General features: G+C 38.1%; 1 protein-coding gene across 2 annotated transcripts in view; it reads left to right on the plus strand.

Annotated features, from left to right (window-relative positions):
- The window catches only part of PAK5 (p21 (RAC1) activated kinase 5), a 316229-nt gene that overhangs the window by 60363 nt on the left and 230012 nt on the right, over positions 1-25854 (plus strand). The gene's annotated exons all lie outside the window — the stretch shown is intronic.

The raw sequence follows: 25854 nt of genomic DNA on the forward strand, positions 1-25854 counted from the left end.
TAGTTAATTGATGTACCTTATTTCTTGCCAAGATTCTGTTTTAAACAATTTGATTAATGTACTGAATGGCATGAATACAAAACTTGGGTTGGTTAAAATAATTTTTACTGATAGAAGATTTTTAGCATGGTTAAATCTATTAAATGGGGAGGTAAGAGCTGTTTTGGCCTTCAGGATCTTTGAGAACATCGTATTAAATGAGACACAATCACTGTTTCTAACTCTTCTTTCTTAACTTACTGAGAGTTACAACATTGTATTGCAAATTGTAAATGGGATCATAGAATTAAAGAATTTATTTATTTATAGAATTAAAGAATTTATTTATTTATTTATTTATTAAAGTGTCACGTATTTTTAGCCTGTGTAATAAATATCACTAGACATTATTTTAACACAATGTTCCATAAAATATATTCATAGGAGAAAACAAAACAGACAACTTTCCTGAGGGTGAAGTTAACCTTCTTGAGAGTTATTTAAGCAAAAATAGAATTGAATATGTTGAGATAGAGAGGTTCATAGAGTTCCCTGCCTCCTTGGTTAGAATTGATAAAACAGAAATTCAGAATATCACATGGTGCTTAGAGGCAGAAATGGAAAAAAAGAATCTGTTGCCCAAATTCATACTTCAGGTAGGAGGCAAGCAGCTATCTGTACCTTAAATCATTCTCTTGATTGATTGATTGATTGATTGATTGATAGATACACAGCAATACTTTAGTTGGATACATTATTTGGTGCCTCTTACATCAATACCCTGATGTTTTCCATTTTCACAGTTTGGAAATAAGAAAAAGTAGACAACCTTGGCCCCGCACAGTGGCTCACTCCTGGAATCCCAGCACTTTGGGAGACTGAGGTGGCTGGATCACCTGAGGTCAGGAGTTCAAGACCAGCCTGACCAACACGGAGAAACCCTGTCTCTACTAAGACTACAAAATTAGCTGGTTGTGGTGGCACATGCCTGTAATCCCAGCTACTCGGGAGGCTGAGGCAGGAAAATCGCTTGAACCCAGGAGTTGGAGGTTGCGGTGAGCCAAGACTGCACCATTACACTCCAGCCTGGGCAACAAGAGTGAAACTCGGTCTCAAAAAAAAAAAAAAGAAAGAAAGAAAGAAAAGAAAAGAAAGAAAGAAAAGCAAAAGTAGACAAGCATGCCTACTCTCTCTTTAGCTTTGGAAGTGTTTGATGATGGTGGTGGGTGGGGCCTCTTCTGGGACCCCTATAGTCATCACAGCAGTTAACACATTATAATTCAATTTCTGATTCTTTGTGAGACTTCCTACTAGACTGAAAGTTCCTTTTGAGAGCAGGAGCTGTTTTCTTTTCTGTTACTGTATCTACAATGCCTGATGCAAAGTAAGTTCCCAGGAAAGACGAGTTTAATGAGTGAAAGGGAGAATGGAATCAGAAGTCAGAGCACCCAGGGACCTCCTCTCCTGTCATCCTGTTTTAATCCTGTGTCGGAGGTAAGGAATGACACTCCCAGATAAACACTGCCTGCCACCCACATATGGATTCCAAGGTACACATATTTTTATATTTTAACATTCCTGACATCAGAATCTACCTTACAATCAAGAGTATGTCATAGTAAGATAATGATATGACTCACAGTTGATGGCTTATTGGATCCAGTGAAGAGTATTATTTTAGTAGGTGATGAGCCCGTACATAAATGAGAACAGGTAAGAATCGTTGGATGGACGGGGTTGGAGTACAGTGGTGGAAGGGGCGTTGCAGTAATAAACAGGATGGCCCAGGTGGTCATCATTATTAGGGACATGAGATTCAAGAAAGACTAGAAAGAGCTGAGGGAGGGGACATGTAGCTATCTGGGGGAAGAATGTTCCAGGAAGAGGGAATAGATGATAGTGCAAAACTCGAGTGCACCTGGCACCCAAGGAACATGACAGGAAGCCACTGTGACTGGAACAAGAGGAAGGTAATAGAGACAGTGTCAGAGAGAGAAAGGGAGGTGGGGAGTAGATCACATAAGGCTCTGAAGGTCATTGCAAAGACAAATTTTACTCTGAGGGACACGTAGGGCCAAAGCAGAGTTCTGAGCAGAAAGTTGAAATGACTTGATTCCCTTAAAAATTATTCGGACTGCTGCGCTGAGCACCAACTATGTAGGGGAAAGGGGAGAAACTAAGAGACCTGTTCCAAGATATTGGTATTGAAGCAGGAGAGAGTGGGTGGTGGCTCAGGACAGATGTTAACAGTGGAAGAAGTGAGAAGTAGTTGGAATCTGGATATTTCATGAAGATAGAGCCAACAGGATTCCCTGAGGCATGGGATATTAGTATGGGAGAGGGGAAAAAGTCAAGGATAGCGCCAAGGTTCTTGGGACGAGAACTAAAAGGAAGAAGTTGCCATCCCCTCAGTGGAGACAGCTGTGGGTGGAGTTAGCTTAGGAGGGAAGATCAGGAATTCAGGTTTAGGCACGTTGAGTTTGAGTTGTCTGTTAGGGGAGTATTCCAAGTGATGTTTAGAAAGCTGTTGGATATTAGAGTCTCAGTGTGGGAAAAGATGTCCGGTCTTAATACTAGTTAACCACAACATCCCAATTTAAACAAATGTAGTGTGTGATATCTTCTTATCTTATTTGGCTCTCCAGGCTCCAGACCAGGCAAACACAACATCCTTTTAACTTTCCTTTCTCACAGTGGCCTTCTCTGGGTGAGCTGTCACATTGAGACCTGACCCACATAAACTTTTCTAAAATTTCTCCTTCCATTTCTTTATACCTTATTTTAGGCAAATGGTCCATTCTATCAGCAGTAAATTCATGAACAATTATGCATACTTTTCTCTCAGGCCTACCCAATTCTGTTCCTAAAATCTACAATTGAGACAGTGATGGAACCCATTTAGATGTATAGTCAATTAAGATTTAATATTCTAAAAAGAAGAGGCTTCATTTGTCAAATGCTATACAGTTGTATTGATAAATATCAGTGATAGCTGCCAATATAAAAAAAACATATATTATCTATTTGAATATTTTTCTCTATTCCTGAGGATGCTATATTAGGCACTGCTTATTTCATGAAATAAAGAGACATTCAATCTGAGACCTCTGTCAGTAAAGGAAAAATAATCATCATAATATCTAGATAAGTAAAGGCACTAACACATTAGGATTTTGATGATATATGAGAAGATAAAATAGTAACATATATAATTATACATTTCAAAGTATATGACATGAATATAGAACACACTCAAAACAAGCTAAATCTCTGTCTACTTAACATTCAAATGGTTATAGCATGTGAAGAGATTTGTTCAAAGGAAACTACTATTCAGTGTTTCAATGGTTTAGAGTAGCAACTTCCGAGGGGGGCATGCATTATATGAGAAAATGGGTATGGGAGGAAAATAACTAAGATATATTGTTTTATGTATTTATATACATATTTATATGAATATAGAAATCTTACATTTAAAATCTTAATTAGTCATAATACATGTATACATTTAAAAATAAATATAGATATATTTATGAACAAGTATGTATAATAATGAATTATGCTCCATATCAATTCTAATACACATATCCTATAGTAAAATGCATGCTTTAACATATTTAAGCTAGACTCCCAACTCTCAATAACCCAGGCTTATTGTGTATATGACCAGTCTTATTGGGATGATGATGTATATGGTATAAACATCTCAGCATCTTCCAAGATATGGATAACATTTTGCTTTTGATTAAGAAAAACATGATTTAGATTCAAACTAGAAATGGAGTTAGTAAAAGAATGAATAAACTTTGCTTTGAAAATGAAAGCTCAAGAAGCAAAAGATGAGCCATTTTTTCCTTGGTAAATTTTGGCCTAACTTGCTAAATTGCACCCTATTATGTCATATTTATTTCTGATTTTAGCTATCATTTTCTTCCTCTGATTTAGTCTTTCACAGAAATAAACCGGAGGTGAAAAGGGTTCTAGAAGTGTTATTTATTGTGTATTTTTCATCTAATTTTGCCCCATGCTAATAAAAGCTCACTTAGAGCTACCTTCTTACCACAAATCTAGAAAAGTTATTTTTGGTCCTTGGACCCCTAGTCTCCAGAGCATGCAGAAAATGTGTCTAGTGATGTCAGTAGCTTCATGGGAGATTTTTTAAAGAAATATTGTTATTGAGACTTGGGAGTCTAGCTTAAATATGGTAAAGCATGCATTTTACTGTAGGATATGTGTATTAGAATTGATATGGGGTACAAATCATTATTATACATACTTATTCAAGATTTATGCTTTTTGTGCTTTGATCTATTAGTAAAAAGCATATGATTGTAATAATTATCTTGGTTAAGGTGCATTAATACATTTGCCCTTTGCTGCTAATTGAAAACAAGGGACTTTAGTAAAAAATCTTCTACTAACAATGCCATTAAGTGTTTTAAGTTGTAGTAATAGTTCTAAGGGGCTACAATTAATTTTGCCTATATTATTAAATATAGTATAAATATAATTAGAAGGAATTATGTAAAGATGGGTACTGAGCTCTCTATCCCCCTTCCTCCCCAACTAATGCCAAGTTCTTAGAAACTGACAGAAAAGTTATAATCAATTTAATGTAGTATCAACCAAAATACTAATATAATTTTATGAACCATCAAATCCAATGCTAGGATGTATCTGAAGAAAAAAATGCTCAGGACAAAAGCCAAGAAAAACGTGAAAAAAGAACAGTACTGAAAAATCTAGCCCAGATATCAGAATGTACTGTCATAATTTTAAGTGAACTATAAATTTAATTATATTTTAGGTATATATATATATATATATAACTATATATCTATTAGACAAATTATCCACTATATCAGCAGTAAATTCTTGAAGAGCCATGCATAGCTTTCTCTCAGACCTACTCAATTCTGTTCCTAAAATTTAGAATTTAGACAGTGATGGAACCCACTTAGACACATAGTCAATTAATATTTAATACTCTAAAAAGAAGAGGTTTCCTTTGTCAAATGCTAAACAGTTATGTTGATAAATATCAGTGATAGCTGCCAATGTAAAAGAAAGCCATGTCTTGTCCATTTGAATATTTTTCTCTATTCCTGAGGATGCTGTTCATTTCATGAAATGAACTGTTCATAGGCACTGTTCATTTCATGAAAAAAAGAGATGCTAAACCTGAGAGCTCCATCAGTAAAGGAAAATAATCATCATAACACCTAGAAAAGTAAAGGAACAAGAAAATAACTATCCCAAAGGCCAGAAGAAAGATTACGTGTAGGGAAGGGCAAGAGGTTATACATGGCAATGGATATTCTGAGGGTTTAGAGGGGCTCAAAATGTTCTCTACCTCAACTTACATTGTGGTTTTCTGAGAGTTCACTTTATAATTATTTATTAAGCTATGCATGTATACTGAACACCTTTTCTGTGGGTGAAAAGGGTATAGAAAAAGAGTATGGTCTAGCCACAGGAATAGACCAACATGTCACTGGAAAGAATTGGTAGTCCAGGAATCAACTCTTAGTATTGGTAGCATTTCCAATTAGTATGGGGAGGGTGAACTATCAAATGGGACAACTCCCTGCCTCATTCTATATCCTACCATAAAAGTTAGGTCAAGGAACTAAGTGTAACCTAAAATCTCCCAAAATATTGGCCTGTCATGGTGACTCACACCTGTAATCCCAGTCCTTTAGAAGGACAATGTGGGTAGATTGGTTGATGCCAGGAGTCTGAGACCACTGTGGGTAATATGATGAGACCCAGTCTCTACAAACAATTAAAAAATTAGCCAGGCATGGTGATGTGCACCTGAAGTCATAGCCACATGGGAGGCTGAGGTGAGAGAATCACTTGAGCACAGGGGTTTGAGGCTACAATGAGTTGTGATCATGCAATTGTGCTCCAACCTGAGCAAAAGAGTGAGATCCTATCTCTTAAAACAACAACAATATAAAAACCTCAAAATGTAAAAATATTGAAAGATAGCATTGGAGAACTTACTCATCATCATGGGGAAGTTATACACATGAACATGGGAAATATTATGAAAGACTCAAGACCCAAATCAGTAAATTAAAAATAACAGTGAACACAAGTAGTGTTCTTTTGGTTAATATTTTAACTAATAGTTAAATAATTGAAAACTAGAATGCATTTGTGCAGGGAATTTTATTCTACTTATAAGAGTACCAGCCAGGCCATTTCCTCATTCTTATGCCCACAGAGCTTCACATTAACCCACCCAAGTGCTCAGCCTACATCATCCCTTCTTGTCATGATGCAGGAAATATCATTCTTGTCTAACCCCTAATTTGTGCCTCTGTTTGCACATCCTCACCTTGGTCATTCTCTCCTTTTTAATGAGATTTTTCCCATCCTCACACATGCATAAAAAAGCGGCAGCACCACTGTCCTCATCAATGACCCTGGCATAGCCCGTGCTAGATTCCCCACTACTTTTGTTCTCCTTTCTAGCTAATATTTCAAGAAAATATATGTATATAATGATTTTACTTATTTCTCTTCAGTTATTCTTTATTTTACTCTAATTGGGCCTTGATTTCTACCACTGTGCTATACCTAGTTGTATAAGTCTGTTCTTATGCTGCTAATAGAGACAACTCAGGACTGAGTAATTTATAAAGGAAAGAGGTTTAATTGACTCATAGTTCTGCATGGCTGGGGAGGCCTCATAATCATGGTGGAAGGTGAATGAGGAGCAAAGTCATGTCTTACATGCTGGCATTGCCTGCCAGGGGAACTGCCCTTTATTAAAACATTAGATCTTGTGAGACTTATTCATGATCATAGAGCAGCATGGGAAAAACCTGCCCCCTTGATTCAATTACCTCCCACCAGCTTCCTTCCACAACACGTGGGGATTATGGGAGCTACAATTCAAGAGGAGATTTGGGTGGGAACACAGCCAAACCATATCACTAGTCTTACCAAGGGAACCAGCTACCTCCATGCTGCCATCCAATGAACAGTTCTCTTTTCTCATCCTTTATATCTCGAGTGAAATGTTCTTGAACTTCTGGGCTCAAGCAATCCTCCCATCTCAGCCTCGCCTCCTGAGTGGCTGGAACTACAGGGATGAGCCATGGTAGCGGGCTTCAAGTGAAATGTTAAACTCTCAGAGATGCCTTCTCATACCTAAAATTGCACTAATACCTTTCCATTTCTTTCAATCCTTTGTTTTCTTCCTGGCACATCTTATATTATTAGCTTACAGTGAATGTATCTTTATTTATCTATTTAATTGCTATGTAGCAAATTACTACCATGTTTATTGGCTTAAAAAGCATTTCTTATCCCATAGTTTCTATGGATCAGAAATTCAACAGCAACTTAGCTCGGCATCTCTGGCTCAAGTTCTTTCATGAGGTTGTAGTCAAGGATTGATCATGGCTACAGTCTAATCTGAAGATTTAACTGGGACTTGGGGCTTGGTGGGAGGTCTGCTTTCAGGCTCATTCACATGGCTCTTGGCAGGAGGTCTCAGTTCCTCATTTCATGGACCTCTCCATAGGGCTGCTTGAGTATTCTTACAACATGGCTGCTGATTTCCCCATCACAAGTGATCCAAGAGAAAGTCACATGTGTTAAGACCATTCCTAGAACTGATATACCACTTCTGACTTACTCTGTTTGTAACCAACAAGTCACTAAGTCCAGTTCATACCCAGGGGGAGGGAAATTAAGTTCTACTTAGTGAAAACAGGAGCATCATATAATTTGTGAACATAACTTAAAGCCACCATACTCCCCATTAGAATATAAGCTCCCACAGTTCAAGGAACGGGTTACTGCTTACACTTACATCATTAGTGCTTAGAACAGTAGGCACTTTGATAAACATCTGTTTAATGAGTAAATGGATGAATGTCTGTTACTCTTGGGCAGCAAAGATATAGGCTATAGAGTTATCTAGACCTGGTATGAAATTCTGACTCTACATTTTACTAGTTCTGAACTTTGGACATATCAGTTTCTATGAGCCTCAGTTTCCTCATCTGTCAACCTGTGCTATATTCCTGCTTCACAGGAATGCCATGAGGATTAATGAAATTGCATATATAAAGCACTTCTTCAAGCATTCAGCACAAGATAAACATTCAAATTCTAGTTTTTCTGATTTTTTCCGTCTTTCCACTTTCCCCAAAACCTTCAAAAATCACTATTTCTTTACTACATGATGTCAAAATTTTCTATTTAACTTTCTCATAATGAATTAATCATACGTTCAATTATTCACATGTCGAAGAAAAATCAATTTATCTTAGATTTAAAGAATTTTTTCATTGGTGCATAATTTCTATTAGGTCTTCCCAAGAGAATTCTGATATGTACATATGGAGGGGAAATTAACAAATGGGCTGGTTGGAAGGAAGATTCCTTAGTATAGAAGGTACAACTGCAATTTAGATTCAATATTTGGTGTAAAAGAAAAGTATGTTACCCCATAAATATATATACCTACTGTGTAACCATAAAACTAAAAATAAAATAAAAAAATAAAAGTGTGATATTTAGTACTTGAAGGAAAGTCGCAAGACTCATGTGTAGTTGCATCATTTTTTCTTGTGGAAAATGAAAGCAGAATGAATTTGGGAAATTATTTTGTGGAGGGAAAATGAGGCCATGGGACCCTGTGGGTGGAATGAACAGTACTGCTAAACAGCTTTTGTTGAATCAGAAACTGCAGCAAAGAATTTACCAAGCTGCCCTGAAACTTGGTATCATTATGAGTGAGTCTACTGATGCAGCTCTTTTTTTCCCCTTAAAAAGTTAGGTGTAATTTACATTCAGTGAAAGGCACAGATCTAAATTTTATAGCCCTATGACACATATATAAATATGTATAACCCACACCCCAACCAAGATAGAACATTTCTATCACTCTAAAATGATCCTTATGTCTCTTTCCAGTCATTTGCCACCACCCCCAAGGTAACCACTGATCTGACTTTTGCCATCACAGCCTCCCAAGTAGCTGGGCCTACAGGTGCCTGCCACCACACCCGGCTAAGTTTTTTTTCTTTTTCTATTTTTTAGTAGATACAGGGTTTCACTATATTAGCCAGGATGGTCTCGATCTCCTGACATCGTGATCCGCCTGCCTCGGTCATCCGTCAGTTCCTCTAGTGAGTGGTTCTTTTTTACTTTGCTGAGTGGTATCCCAATGTATGACTATGTCAGAGTTTGTTTATTCGTTCATCTGATGAAGAACATGTGGATTATATCCAATTTTTAGCTATTATGAATAAAGCTGCCATGAATAATCCTGTACATTTTTTCTTTGGGATCAATACTGAAGAATATAATTGCTAGATAATAAAACTGATGCTTAACTTTATAAGAAAAAGCCAAGCTTTAAAAAATTGGTTCTTCTATTTTTATACTCCTATCAGCAATGTATGAAGAGTCCAGCTGCTCCCCATCTCCAGGGATGGTAATGGCTGTGTTTTCACTGTTAGGCATTCTGGTAGGTGTGAGCGAGTGTCCACAATTTGCTCTATCACAGTTATGTGCATGTTCCTGTTTTCTCCAATCATAGCTTTCATTCTTTACTTTCAGAAGAGAAATGTTGGGACTGTATCTGTTCCTCCTTTCCCCCAAGCTCTTTCAGTAGGGAGTGTTCCCATGGAGTGAGGTGTCACACTGAACGAAGGGTTCAACTCCATCAGGTCTTTAGTCCCCTGCGTAGTCCCAGATTGACACTTTCTTACCATGGCAATGTAAGAAAGCACTTACCATAGTAAGTAGGTCTGACCCCATATCCTGCTTTGCTTTGTGGATCTCCCATCTCCTTCTCACTCTGGCCCCTGTTCTGAAATATAACCTTTTGAAACAGAACTTTCCCTCACTGTCCAGCGCTTGGTCCAGTACAGAGAAAACAGCAATAGGGAAGAGTTATTGCAGAGCATGGACTCGGGACTCAGACTGCCTGAGCAACTCTACTGCTGACCGGTACTTTACCTTAGACTCACCTCAAGCCTTATTTTCTTCACCTGCAAAATGGGACAACTTGTAGTGTTGTTGTGAGAATTAAATAATAAAATATACAAGGCACTTAGCCATAAGTATGCCAGGGCTCCAGCTCTGCCGTCTACTATGCTAACATCTCTTCTGATGCCTACGGACTTGACTTTTTACCACTCTCTGCCCCCACTTGTCGTGTGCTTTTATCTTCTTTTCTTTCTCTTCTCTTTTTCATATGCTTCCTAGCCACATCAAGTCAATGTGTAACTTGGCTTTGGGCTTTTCTTTTTCACTTATGAACTAGTTATAAGAAGTGTGACTTCCAGAAAAATAGAAGTAAAATGTACCGAATTCATATGCACTGTCTAATGTTTATATATAATAACAGAATTTAAGGAGAACTAATGCAAGCAAAAGCTACTTCTCTTTCTGTGATTATTCAAGTGGAGTATGGTACCACTTGCATGAGCTTTGGGGCATGTTGTACTTCTTTAGGCAAAGCCAGCTTGTCTTCTGGAGAGATCCTCTTGGATGGTCTTCTGCACCCTGTTGAATTCATCATAGCCCTGGTTTGATTTTGAAGAGTGAGAAGTTTGACTTTTCAGCATGAGGATTTATCTCTCTTAGTCTGAGTTTTCTCAGAAGCAGATCTCCTGAAAACCTTCAAGAAGAGACAATGCTTCAGTTTCCCATGGAGGGGTGAGGAAGCTGGAATATTTTTCAACCAACACATGTCCTTCATTGGTTGAGGGTCGCTCCTGGGGTGTTAACTCCCTGTCACTTCCAACCTTCCCCGAACATTCCCCCTAACCCTTGGGCCAAGAAGAACAGGGATGCCTTGGGATATGAGGAAAGTCTTTACTGGAGGACCAGAGGATAAGCATGGCACTGCCAACATCTACTTCATTATTTTTCAAATGTAAATTCACATTAACCACATTTATCAAACAAAGGGAGTAATGCATGCATGAAAAGCAATCATGCTGATTTATTAATATTCCATGAGAAATACAACCACCAGAAATCCCAAGTATGTGTGCTCTGACAGTGGCAGCTTCTTTCTGGTCATATCCAGATGAGAAGCCAGGTTATCTTCACAAGGAGCTGGTGACGTGAGCTTCCTGGCTGGTGTCATTGTGCTCTGTGGACCAATGGCATGCATCCCCTAGCGGGGATATTCCTTTATAAGGATGGGCTAGAGACTCCAGCAAAAACCCTCTTTCTTGGATTTGACTCTGTTTTTTTTCTTTTTATAGACACCTTGCTGATCATCCTTCTCCTAATAGTGCACTTTCTTATCTGTAAGAATTAGATTTATAATCAAAATCCAATTGTACCTCCCCCAGATCATCTTATTTTAGTTTTGAGGGTCACCCCTAATTGCTTGGTCATAGCTCTAGGTGGCTGCTTTCATCCATTACCTTTGGATTCTTTATCATTTCTTCACTAGAGGTTAAATTTAACCTCAGTTTTAGGAAATTTGTTGCTGTTAACTCCCATAGCTGCCTGCAGACATTTTCTTGATAAAATAAAAACGTGAGTACAAGAAGTGGGCAATAGTTTATTTTTATTTTTTATTGTTTTGAGATAGGGTCTCACTATGTTACCCAGGCTGGAATGCAGTGGCACAATCTCTGTTCACTGTAACTTTGGCCTCTTGGGTTCAAGCGATCCTTCCACCTCAGCCTCCTGAGTAGCTGGGAGCACGGGCATGTACCAACACACCTGGCTATTTTTGTATTTTTTGTAGAGCTAGAGTTTTGCCATGTTGGCCAGGCTGGTCTCAAACTCCTGCTCAGGTGATCCACCCTGCTTGGGACTCCCAAAGTGTTGATGTTACAGACATGAGCCACTGTGCCTGGATGGCAATAGTTTATGTTTAAAATATTTTGAATCATTAGATCAAGTGTGGTAGCTCATGCCTGTAATCCCAGCACTTTGAGAGGCTGATGTAGGAGGATTACTTGAGGCCAGGAGTTCGAGACCAGCCTGAGTGTGGTGGCACATACCTGTAGTCCCAGCTCCTTGGGAGGCTGGATGGGACGGTCCCTTGAGCCCAGGAGTTTGAGGCTGCAGTGAGCAGTGATTACAACACTGCATTCTAGCCTGAGTGACAGAGCAAGATCCTATCTCAGAAAAAAAAATTAAGACATTATAGATCTCTGCTCTTTCTTGACACTCTGCTATAGTTGAAAGAAAACTGGAATACGTTAGGTTGAATGACATGAAGTTGGCAAGATTCAACCATTTTTGACATATAAGAGGTCAATTTCATATAGTTCAGCCAACATAAAGACAATAATGTTCCCTATCAAAAAGTGAGTCAAAATATCTCTGTTAGAGCTATGTGGCTTTTAAGCAGATCCTCCCACCTCTCTGGGTCTTAGTTACTCACCTGTAAAATGTGTTTGACTAGATAAATTATAGGAGCTTTCCCACAAGTTTTATGAAGATTGGTCATTGCTATGGCTGCTATAAGAAGTCTTGTTTCAAGGATGTTTTTTCTTGTTGTGACATCTTGCTTTCTTATATTCACGTTCTCTTATGTTTATACCCAGGAGTCTCCTCTGTCCTGTTCTAATCTTTTTCTTGCTGGACAGTTTTTTTCCTTAACACAGCTCTATCTGAGTTGTTTATCCCTATGGCAGCCATAAACAATAGAGTAACTATGTTTGCTGTTTATCTATCCTTGACAACTTGATGTCCAACTTGGCACTGAGGATAACTTCTTGAGGGCTCATATTTCCTTTAGGGCCTCAACTCCAACAATTCTTCAACCCCACTGTGACCTGAAGTCCATGAATACTACTCCCTTTCTGTTGTCTCTCACTCTCTTCATGTCCCATGTCCCAATTTTCTACTGTTTCAGCTCAAATTTTACTCTGCATTACTTTAATTACTGTCTTGCATTTTCTAGGCACACATTGCTCCTTTCCCCTTCCTTTGTAATCACTTGGCAAAAGTCTAGCCCAGATTACATTCAACTCTTCATGCACACCTTGCCTAAGCTCACCCAGATGAAAACACAGATGGAGAGAAACACACCATTGTGCTGGCTGGTTTCACTTTATAGCCATGACTACAAACCATGCATGGGTCCTTAGAGCTGCTGAGTAGTCAGATTATGTTTCTGGAGCCCATTCACGTTCCTGTTCTTTTAGATAACCATTTTATACCTTATCTTCTCCCTCATTTTCACTCTCAGCTGATTTTCTTGTTTCTTGTTTCTTTAAGAAAATAGAAGCCATCAGAATGAGACATCCCCATGTCCCCACCATCGCACTGTCAACCTCACATCTGCACTTATCTGCACTCATGTTCTCTGCCTTCATTTCTTTTTCTTAGAATGAACTGCCTGCGCTTCCTGCAGAGTCCAAGCCCTCCTCTTAGGAAGTCGACCGTCCTCTCTTGCCTGCCCAAGGATATCACTCTGGCAGCTCTTCCCCCTCTCCTACATTGTCTGTTGGCCTTTTTGTGTCATACACATAGGCTCTATTTTTTCCCCATCTAAAAAAGAAACTCTTTTGACTCTAGGCCTCTCCAGCTACCACCCTACTTTTCTACTGCTCTTTAGAGAAAAACTCCTCAAAAGACTTATTCTCACATTTCTGCAGGATAACATCACACATTCTCCTAGTTCTATATTCTTCTACTAACTACTAATTTCTTTGTACCATATTTAGTTTTTAAAGAGCTCCTTTCTCTATAAATACTTCATTTCAATGCCAGAGGTCATATCAGATGGAGAATGGCTGGTAGGTGGTTTAAAAACGATTAAAAGAAGAGGAAAAGCAGCCAAATATTTAGAGAAAAGGCGAAGCCATTCCATTCCATCACCTTTGTTCAATTTGCTCTCTACCTTAGATGTGCTCTCTAGCCCATAGCTGAGCTAAAGGTATATTAAGTCTGTCTAACCGGGCTTGAAGGGAAGCTGGAAGACCATTTGTCCTTTTAAATCTCTTTAGTTTGCAATTGTCAGATTCAATTTTGAGAGGAAGAGTTCAGAGCATCATTGAAAGTAAAAAAAAGATGGGGGAAAGTGATAGCCACATGATAAATTATATCAAAGTCAAAGTCATCACCCTATGGCAATTTTTGCAACGAAGTATTTTTAGCACTGATAGCTAAAGGGTAGAGCATGTCACAGGGACACCTGTGCAGTTATGCATACTGGCAGGGTTGTAGAGGAACTATTAGAACCCCTGCCTTGTGTATCAATGACATATTTTATCCATGGGAAGAATTAGCAGATAATATTCACTATAGTGATTAGGAGAGAAGACAGCTTCATCTCCACACAGCTGGAAATGTGTCCTGCTTCAATGTCAATTTGTTTATGCTGTGGGCCAAGTCATGCCCCCATATGCCTGTATTTTCACATCTCTAACAGATATTAATTGCACAAGATTTGCTGTGCTGTACTTTCGATTAGTCAGAAGTTCGGCCTAATAAGTTATAACTCTGTGTTCTCACTGTGTTAAAGGGATGCTTGTCATTGTATTGTTTTGAAATTGTTTAAAAGATACAGTTAGGGAGGAATAGTCCTTAATTTTTAAAAATCCTTTTAAAGAAATGAGCGGGGCAATTAGATAGCAAAACTGAAAACTTATGGACTTTTATTGTTTAAATTTTAATTACTACAGGAACATAATAGTCATATATTCTTTCGTTCTCTTTTTATTTTTTTCCCTTCTTGTTTAAGTTAGGCCAGAGTCCAGTGTTCTTTACATTTTTTTCTTCTTTCTTTCTTTCTTTCTTTTTTTTTTTTTTTTTTTTTTTTTTTGAGACAGAGTCTCGCTCTGTCACCCAGGCAGGAAGGAGCGCAGTGGCATGATCTTGGCTCACTGCAACCTCTGCCTCCTGGATTCAAGCGGTTCTCCTGCCTCAGCCTCCCCAGTAGCTGGGACTACAGCTGTGTACCACCACACCCATATAATTTTTGTATTTTTAGTAGAGACAGGGTTTTGCCATGTTGGCCAGGCTAGTCTTGAACTCCTGATCTCAAGTGATCCACCCACCTTGGCCTCCCAAAGTGCTAGGATTCCAGGTGTGAGCCACCACGCCTGGTCACTTTACTTTTTATTTATTTTTTCTAATTTCAACTTTTATTATGGATACAAGGGGTACATGTACAGGTTTGTTCCATGGGTATATTGCAGCAGGTATGGGCATAGTACTCAACAGGAGTTTTTCAACCCACAGCCTCCTCCCTCTCTCCCCCATCTATAGTCCACAGTGTCTATCATTCCTATGTTTATGTCCACGTGTACTCAATGTTTAGCTCCCACTTATGAGAATGTGTGAGATTTGGTTTTCTAAACCCTGCGCATGTACCCCTGTGTCTAAAATAAAAGTCGAAATTAGAGGAAAAACAAAAAAAGAGTAAAGACTCTGGTCTAACTTAAACAGGAAGAAAAAATAATTAAAAATTATATGACTATTATGTGCCCATAGTAATCAAAAATTAAAAAATAAAAGTTGTCCATAGGTTTTCAGTTTTGCTATCTAATTGCTCTGTTTCTATAAGAGGATTTGAAAAGATCAAGGACTATGCTTCCCTAATTGTATCTTTTAAACATTAAGTCATTAAGTCAGTAATGGCCTGCAGCTGCATCTGTGCTGCTGCAAAGGACATAATTTCATTCTTTTTTATGGCTGCATAGTATTCCCTAGTGCAGATGTACCACATTTTCTTTATCCAGTCCACCACTGATGCGCACTTAGGCTGATTCCATGTCGTTGTTATCACGGAAGTGTTTCAACAAAACTAGGTGAAAAAATATCCCCTAGAATCCCAAGTACAAGGAGAAGAGGACAAACCCCCAATACCACTGACCTGCATGGACTGTATGTGGCGGCAAGAAGCAGAGGGAGGCAAAGGGGGTGACTGAAGAACCAGAGAAGGGGGGAACCCCAAACTATCCAAGAAGTACTCTGCAGAAAGCTTAAATATTGCCTGGAAATGGGCACTTTTATGAATTTCCCACTCTGCTAGGCTCAGTTTTAGATACTAGAGAGGCCACACTGAATGAAATGGGAAAGGTCTCTACTCTTACAGAGCCTATGTCCTAGAAAAGAAACATAGACAAATGATACAATTTCAGACACACAGATGTGCTGAAACAAAGGAAGGCAATAGAAGGAACCCAGGTGGCTGGGTGAGGAAGTTCTGCTTTTAATGAGGAGGTGACATTTAAGCAGACAGGTGAGTGGACCTTAGCAGACCTGATTTAATAAATAGAATGATGAGGATAACTTCGTTGATTATTTGATCCAGGGTTGAACATTATTCACTTAAGTAGTTTAATTATTCTCCTTTATTATCTCATCTTTCAAAATTTTCCTCCATACAATATCAAAGGTTTCCTGTATCCAAAATCAAAATGAGTAATTTTGATGACATAACTGTATGTGGCCTGGATTGTCCTTATTAAAATGAAGTCTGGAAGGGGTCCCAAGGTTGGTGCAGTGGTTCAGCTTTGCTGCAAAGGATCCAGCTCCCTGCACTGTGTCGATGTAGACCCTCAGGTCTGTGTATTTTGGCAGAACGTGGTGGCCATGGTCAGCCATCAGCATCTCATGTGAGCATATCCTAATATTGGAAGGAAAACAAAGTTCGTCTCTTTTCCCTGTTGTCTCTTCTGTCTCTTAAAAAAAGATTTTAATGAAGAAATGTGCACACATTGTTAAGCATATACAGCTTGATATGTTTTCACAACTGAATGCATCCAGCATGCAAATCAAAAAGCAGAATATCATTAGTACCTAAGAAGTCTCCCATATGCCCCTTTTCAATCACTACCTTCTCCAAATGTAGTTAGTTGCATGATTTTAAGTTTCTAACATCTTAGATTACTTTCAGCTATTTTAACTTTTTGAACTTTAAATGGAACTTCACACTATGTACTGTCTCATGTTGGCTTCTTTTACTCATTATGTTTGTGGGATTCACAGCCATTTTTGTGAGTAAATTATTATTATTGCTCCATAGTATTCCATTGTCCATTCTACTTGATTTTATATATATATATATGTATATATATATACACACATACATACATATATATATTTTCCTTTTAGAGATGGAGTCTTGCTCTGTCACCAGGCTGGAGTGCAGTAGCACAGTCTCAGTTCACTGCAACCTCCACCTCCTGGGTTCACGTGATTCTCCTGCAGAGTAGCTGGGACTACATGCACGCACCACCACACCCAGCTAAATTTTGTATTTTTAGTAGAAACTGGTGTTTCACCATGTTGGCCAGGATGGTCTCGATCTCTTGACCTCATGATCCACCCGCCCAGGCCTCCCAAAGTGCTGGGATTACAGGCATGAGCCACCGCGCCCAGCCCATTCTACTTGGTTATCATTTTAAACAGTAACCAGTTTGGGATTATGAGTAGTGCTGCGGTGAGCATTCTAGTACATGTCTCTTGGTGACCATATATACACATTTATTTTGCATATATAGACAGTTTCAAGAGAGAAGACTTTCTTGAAGTCCTGTATCTAATTTCCTCTCAAGTCTTCTTGGTCAACATTAGGTCACATGCCCTTCCTATTTGCAGCAGAATCTGGGAAAGAAAATATCTAAGAATGTGCTGTTAAATGTTCAACAACTAGCTCTTAGCAGGAGGGTTGGGCAGGGGGAAGCAAGGAGAGGGTGGCTTGATGGCAGGAGGGCTGATTCGTAGCATTTGCAGTTTCTTGATGTGAATACTCCCATCATGGCCAATTTTAAGCTACCAATGTTATATTAACCACATTGCAAAAACAGCTCTCATAGAATTAGTGTAAACCAGCTCCACGATGCCACAGAAAATAGCTAATATTTTCACTTTTTATAATTGGAATTTGGCTCTGCCAGAAAAAAAAAAAAAAGGAGGCTAGAGAGGGATAGGAAATGTTGTTCCATAGGCAATCAGTATTTTTCACGAATTATTGAGTTACTACCACAAATAAATTAATAAACTACTATCCTAACCCAAAGATTGTTCTTATAAATTTTAGATTATTGGTGAAAGTGAAAACTGGCTTTTAGATACTGTTAAGATAGGCTAGATTTATACTGTGGTTAAAAAAAAAATCCCCAAATTCTAGCAGTTCACACATAGGAGTTTATTTTTCACTCATGCAAAGTCCACTACAGGTCAAGAAACTCTCCAGTGCAGCTGTTCTTCATGCAATGATTTAGTAACCCGGACAGCTCATTATTTCAACACTCAGTCTCCATGGTCACCGCTGGAGCGAAGGAGACAGGTGAGAGTTATACAAGTGCTTGTAATACCTCCAGTGCAAGAGTGATTTATCAGTTCCACTCATAGGTCATTGCTAGGTACTGGGTCCCTCCCAACTGCAAGGACAATTGGTAAATCTGTGGGTATATGATGTACTGTAAATATCTCTGCCACAGAGACCATCCACTCAGAGCCATCTGTTATTTTTTAAAGGTCCTAAAACGTGCCTTTAAACTTATTTAATTCTATGCATTTCCACCCTCACATATATCCCGTTACTCTAGAAAAATAACCACAACTGTATTCTTGGTTATCCACCAGTAATGCATTATCTCAGAAAATAGAAGAAACTTTCTTAAGCAATAACAAGATCAATCCTAATTAAGACTCTTTCTATATAAGAGTTAATTGGGTTTTATATTGGACTCTAATCTCCAGTATAGGTAATACCTTCAGCCATAATGCTTATTTTACCATCACCATAGTAATAATTGATGTAGGCAAGAGTCATCAACAGATGCTAAAACCACTGGGCTAAAGGTCTCTGAGAGAGAGAATATTTACATAGGCTTCAAAGTGTCACCCACAGAGTATTTATTACTTACAAAGGGGAAAAGGTAGCATTAAAATGGAGAGATTTGGCAGACATTGCCTCTTCCAACTGATCAAATTTAATATTGCCAGTAATGGGGCAAACTAAAACCATGTGCCCCATACGATACAGTGAGAAAGGGACCTAATGTCATCTATACAGTATGCCTACCAACACTGTTAAATATGAACATACTCTTAAGAAAGAACTCAGACAAATCCTAATTTAGAATTGTTTTGAAAAATCTCAGCTGTACTCTTTTAAAATGTCAATGTCATGGAAGCCAACACAGTGTCCTTGATGAAAGGAGATCAAGAATGATGATGACTAAATGCAGTGTGTGATTCTGGTTCAGATCCTGGAAAATGAAACTGTAAAGGACATTATTGGTTTAGGGTGGAGATTTTGATTATAGACTATATATTTGATAATAATATTGTATCAATGTTAAATTTCCCAAATGCAATTAGTATGTCCTAGTTATACAGGAGAATGGGTTTGTCTTATGAGAAATGTGTTGATTAGTGGTGAAGTGTCATACCTGCAGATATGTTCAAGTGATTCAGAAAAAAAGGATATGTGTATATTTATATGTGTATGTGTGTGTAAGTATACGTGTAATTATATGTACATATAAACACAATATACACACATACAGAGAAAGCAAATGTGGCAAAATGTTAATCTTTGAAGAATCTAGGTGAAGGTTGTCTGGGCATGAATTCTTCTACTCTTGCAACTTTTCTTCAGTTTGAAATGTTTCAAAATAAAAAAAATGGGAAAATACTGTTTGTTCCATTTTTCCTGCAGTTTTGCAACTCAATTCACTCTGTCATATTTTGCTAAGACATCAGTCTTCTTGGGACCAATTTCACTGTGTTGCTTAATCTGCACTGTTTAGTCATCAGATGAGAGTTGAGCTTCAAGATTCTTTTTTCTTTTTTGTTTTTCATTTAACAACTTATTGGTTTATGTGTCTGTATCAGTTAGGATAAGCTAGGTTTTTTAAAAGCTACTTTTTTGCAGTATGGTTGCCATGTAAAAAGCTATACATATTTAATGTATACAACTCAGTGAATTTGGGGGTAAGTATATACCTGTGAAGACATCGCCACCATTAAAGACGTAGGCATATCCGTCAACTCTCAAAGTTTCCCCTCACCCTGCCACTCTTATTATAATTTCATGTGTGTGCATGTGTGTATGTGTGATAAGGACACTCACATTCTACCCTCTTGGTACAATATAGTATTGTTAACTATAGGTACTATGCTATATAGTAGATCTACAGAACCTATTTATCTTATATAAGTAAAACTTTGAGCCCTTGACCATTGCTTCCCCATTTCCCCTTCCCCTCAGCCCCTGGCAATCAGAATTCTACCTTCTGCTTCCATGATTTTGCCTACTTTAGATTCCACATTTAAGTGAGATCGTACAGTATTTGTCTTTCAGTCTCTGGCTTATTTCACTTAGCATAATGTCCTCTAGATTCATCCATGTTGTTGCAAATAGCAGGATTTGTTTCTTTTTTTAAGGCTGAAAATATTTCATTATATATGTACACCACAGTTGAAAATCCACTTTCCTGTTCATGGGCATTTAGGTTGTTTCCATATCTTGGCTACTGTGAATAATGCCACAGTGAACAAGGGAGCACAAGTGTCTCTTCAGCATCCTGATTTGAATTTCTTGGGATAAATACCTAGAAGTGGGATTGCTGGGCCACACGATAATTCTATTTTTAATTCCTTGAGGACCTTCCCTTACTGTTTTCCATAATGGATGTACTAATTTACCTTCCCATGAATGATGTACCAGAGTCCCATTTTTTCTACATCTTTACCAAAACTTATTATTTGTTGTCTTTTTTATAGTAACCATTCTAACAGGCATAAGGTGATATCTCATTGTGATTTTGATTTGCATTTCTCTGATGATTAGAGATGTCGGGCACCTTTTAATGTAGTAGGCCATTTGTATGTCTTCTTTGGAGATATATCTGTTCGGGTCCTTTCTGTGTCCATTTTTAAATCAGGTATTTGTTTTATTTTATTTTGCTATTGAGTTGTCTCAGTTTGCTATAGATTTTGGATGTTAATACCTTATCAGATATAAGATTTGCAACTATGTTCTACTATTCCATAGGTTGTCTTTTCATTTTATTAATTATTTCCTTTGCTGTGCAGAGGCATTTTAATTTGATGTAGTCTCATTTGTTTATTTTTGCTTCTGTTTTCTATGCTTTGGGTGCTATATCCAAAAATTTACTGCCAAGACCAATGTCAAAGAACTTTTTCTCTGTGTTCTTCTAGGAGTTTTATATCTTCAGGTGTTACATTTAAGTCTTTAATCCATGTTAAGTTGATTTTTGTGTGTGGTGTAAGAGAAGGGCCCAATTTTATTATTTTATATGTGAATATTCAGTTTTCCCACCACTGTTTATTGAAGAGGCTGTTCATTCCCCTTTTTGTATTCTTGGTGCCCTTGCCAACAATTATTTGACTTTATATGCGTGGGTGTATGTCTGGGTTTTTCATTCTGTTCAATTGGTCTGTGTTTTTCTTCTTTTTAAATTTTCCTGTGCAAAAGAATTCTCAACAATTTATATGACTACTCTATATTTAAGGAGGTGGAGTATGACTCCCAGTCCATTTTTTAAAATTTGTTGTATGCATTTAAAATATACAACGTTATGGGAGATGTATAGATGGTAAAATGATTACAATAGTGAAGCAAATTAATATATACTTCATCTCGCATAGTTACCCACTTATGTGTCTATTTTTATGCCAGTGTCATGCTGTTTTGATTACTATAGCTTTGTAATATAATTTTAAATTGGGAAGTATGGTGCCTCCATCCTTGTTCTTCTTGCTCAAAATTGCTTTGGCTATTTGGGGTCTTTGTGGTTTCACATGAATTTTAACGCTGCCTTTTCTACTTCTGATGTTAAAATTTGCATCTATAGATTGTTCGGGGTAGAATGAACATTTTACCAATATGAATTATTTCAATCCATGAACACTGAATATCCTTCCATTTATTTACATATTCTTTAATTTCATCAGTGTTCTGTAGTTTTTTGTGTACAGATATTTCAAGGGCAGGGATTCTTAATCATCACCACTTGATTTTAAAGGGGCCTGTAACACAGGAAAGAGCCCACCCAGAAGCAGAGATGACCTTCTGTGTGTTTGGATTGGACATTCAGTTAATACAGCATCATGCCTGGAAGATAATATTTATTTTTCCCTGAAAACAGTGGGATCAAGAAAGCAAAGCTAAAGATAACTTTCTCCTTTTAAACTTCTGTTGGGTTAGATTAGCCTGTGGTATTAGATACAAACATATTTGTCTACTCTGAAATGACGCTAGTGATACTTTATATGCTTATGCTGTAAGGAAAGTTACTTAGCATAATCTGTAGTGTTAAATGAATGTGCTGCCTTCTTAGAACAGGCCCTGTAATTTTGTGAGTAGAGTACCAATGTTTCACTTTGGGAGGCTGAGGCAGGCAGATCACTTGAGGTCAGGAGTTTGAGACCAGTTTGGCCAACATAGTGAAACTTTGTCTCTACTAAAAATACAAAAAAATTAGCTGGGCATGGTGATGCATGCCTGTAGTTCCAGCTACTCAGGAGGCTGAGGCACGAGAGAATCACTGGAACCAGGGAGGTGGAGGTTGCTGTGAGCTGAGATCGTACCATTGAACTCCAGTCTGGGTGACAAAGTAAAACTCTGTCTTAAAAAAAAAAAGAATATAAATGTCAAATGAATTTATATAGATGATGAACTTCAAAAAGAAGCTAAACTCAAATATACACTTTTTTCTCAACCATCAAAAACTTGAAATTCTCTGTTGAGAACTTCTGGGATCTTTTCTAACCATTCTGTCAGGAGCAGCTCAATAGATTTGTAGAATTAATGTCGACACTTCACGCCTTTTATGAGTCCCTATCCAAATGGGAAAACAGCAGATTTGTATCAGACAGTTTTGCTGAGAATTGAAAACAAGAGCCATTTTTTGGCTGTTAACCAGAATGAATTGATCAAGTCGATTGTTTAGCCCTCAATACTGGAACTCTTGATGAATAGCATGGACAACTAAATGATAAAGTTTCAAGATTTTTTCACTATTTTGTCATTGTCCTAAAAGCCTGGAATGAGCTTTTTAAGTTTCTGTCTCTTTTTGTTTTTGGCTCTAATTTTTGACATCCCCCCACAAAACAAAGTAGTCCTTCAGTTATTGAAAGCCATTATGATTTGCAGTATATATGTCTCATGTTGCTATAACACTCTGGTGGTCGCAGCTACCCAATAACATCACATGGGAAGGACAGCTACATGGTTCAATTTAATTACAAATATTTACACACTTTCAATATAAGCCCTGGAAAAAATTAGCGTAGGGGGACCCCTCCCAGTAGGATAGCAGCTTATCATAGCTCAAAGCTGCATTCTTTCCTAAAAGGTTTTATTTGACTAAATGGCTGACAGGTGGATACTGAATAGAGAATGAGATAGTTGGTATATGTTACGACTTGAATGTAACCCTAGACACAGAGTTTAAAATAGTCTCCTGGTGTCATATAGGGACTTGTTCCCCATGACCCAACATTCCTGAGACCAGGCAACATTCTCTTCTTGCCTCCAGGGAGTCATTTCTCAGCTGGGTTTGGGTAAACATTGTGGGTTTCAAAAAAGCCACATGCATGGGACAAGCAGAGCCTCCATTTTCGACCTTGTACCACAGGCATCACCAACGACTCAAGATGTAACATTGTTCAGAGCAGGGCTACTCAAAGTGAGGATCCCTTTCCTTCACCTGGGAGCTTGATAGAGATGTAAATTCATGGGCTCCTCACCTACAGACTCTGAATCACTGGGGTGGGGCCAGAAATCTGTGTTTTAACAAGCTCTCCCTTAAATTCTGTGAAATATCACAACTTTAGATTTCCCATAGGTGTGAGGCAATAGCAGACATTAGCTGAATGCTTCTCAGAAGATGATCATGATCATCTGTTCACCATGCCAAATAAAAGTTTCCCATTAAGCGAACAGATGAAACTTATCTATAGCATACGATAAGAAACAGGTTCTGACAAATGTAAATGTGCTACAAAGTAATTTTATTAAAACATGGTGTTATCAGATGTTTAGCAGTGAAAAGAGATAGTAAAATTAAAAAGCACAGCTACATTCTGCATCATCTTACATAACTCGCTACCCTTTCAATTAATATTTTTTCTGGATTTGTTATCTTGTAGGACATAGTGTCAAGTGAAATCTTCCTTATTTGATTGTGTTCTCATATTGAATGCTTGCTTGCTTTCTCAGTAAGAGTTCCTAGGAGCCAAGCAAAGATTACATTAGTGTGTAATTCCTCCAGGGACTGTGTTGTGGCTGGAGTCACAAGGGGTTCTGTCCCCTTTGGAGAGCAGACCTGAACTACACTCAGTGGGCTCTGAAACCTGAGTCCCAGGGCCTGTTTTGTTGATAAAAACTTTGCTGCCTTTCTTTCCTTAGACCATGGCCTCCAGGAAGAAGACAAAGTAGACAATTTATAAAGAAGGGAACCTATGGATGTCATAGAGGCATTTCTTGTCCTTACTGGGGCAGGGAACATAAATAGAATACATTTTATTTCTATAAGCTGCTATGTTCATTTTAGTTCCAACACATTTGGTGGTGAACTGGTAAATATTTAACAACCTACACTCCAAGGGGGAAAGCCCCAAATTTTAGCTTTGGCAAGTTTTCAAAATCTACATACCATGGCCAATTTCAAGCTACCAATGCAATGTCACAAAGTCACTGTAGTGGGGCTGAAACAAGAGGCTGCAATTGTCTGTCACTATTCTATGCGAGCTGCCTTCAGCATACCACTACCCAAAGTACTCCCTTCCAGGTACTCACTGAGATAGAAGATGGGAATTGAGCTAGCCCATTGCGGGCATGGATAGGAAGGAGAAATCACTATTGTTGCACAGGCTTGGCATGTGGAGAGATCTGTTGGTGTTCAGTACAGGAGAAAACATGCATGTGTTTGGTGCCACTCCCTTCTATGCTAATATTTTGGCCACCTGTGTTGGAGAGGTAAAATGCTGGACTCTATGCTTCTGTTAACAGCACGATGAGTTCGCCACAAAGCAGAAGGCTAAAAAGGACATCCATACCTCAGATCTTCAGATAAATGACTTAGCAATACTATTATTCCCTGCTAAGGCTGCCTCAAGAGCAAAAGCAGGCATGCACACAATTCTTTGTTGCCCTAGAAAGTATCGCATACATTTGCTATTGTAGGCAAGGATAAAAAAGCTTGCAATCCAAATGAGGCTACGTAGTAGCTCCCAAGGGCAGCATAACTTCTGAAGCAAACTCCTTCTGCAAAGAATCTTGTTATTTATATACCAAGAGCAACAAACATCCATATTTACTTTTGTCTGTACCCGAATTCAACATTTGATTGTTCTTGTCACTGTGGGGCTTGGTGTCTAAAACACTGTAATGACAGGTTATGCAGGGTGAAATAATAAAGAGTGGGTGCATTTTATTCTATTACTACCAAAGTATTTTGAAAGAAGAGGAAGAGAATTCAAGTAAAAGTTTAAAAATAGAACAGCATGAAGGAGATCAGTATACATGTGCATAAAAGTGTTCTTGGAAGACCTGGAATATGGAACATTTCATTAACATATTCATCAGTACATGGTTGTTGAAATCAGGCCATTTTATGAGGGATGAAACGTTGAAGCGCCTGACCTAAGGATTCAAGTCCATGCCGAAATATGACAAAACCCTCTACTGAATCTCAGAATCTCAAACTCTGGTATTTCTTTTAAAAATCCAGAGCTTCCCAAACAAAATCAAAGAAGAGGATGGAGCTTTAAAGTCTTACTAAAGACGGGGCTGAGTGGAAACCAATAAAATATCTAGAGTGGGGTTAAAGTCTGTATTTGATCTGATTAAATCTAACTTTTATATTTTCTTTTTATATTCATCATATTTTATTTTCAACCTATCTTGGATAAAGCAGGAAAATAGGTCTGATA

The sequence above is a fragment of the Rhinopithecus roxellana genome, chromosome 13 (genome assembly GCF_007565055.1).
Source record: "Rhinopithecus roxellana isolate Shanxi Qingling chromosome 13, ASM756505v1, whole genome shotgun sequence".
Taxonomy (NCBI): domain Eukaryota; kingdom Metazoa; phylum Chordata; class Mammalia; order Primates; family Cercopithecidae; genus Rhinopithecus; species Rhinopithecus roxellana.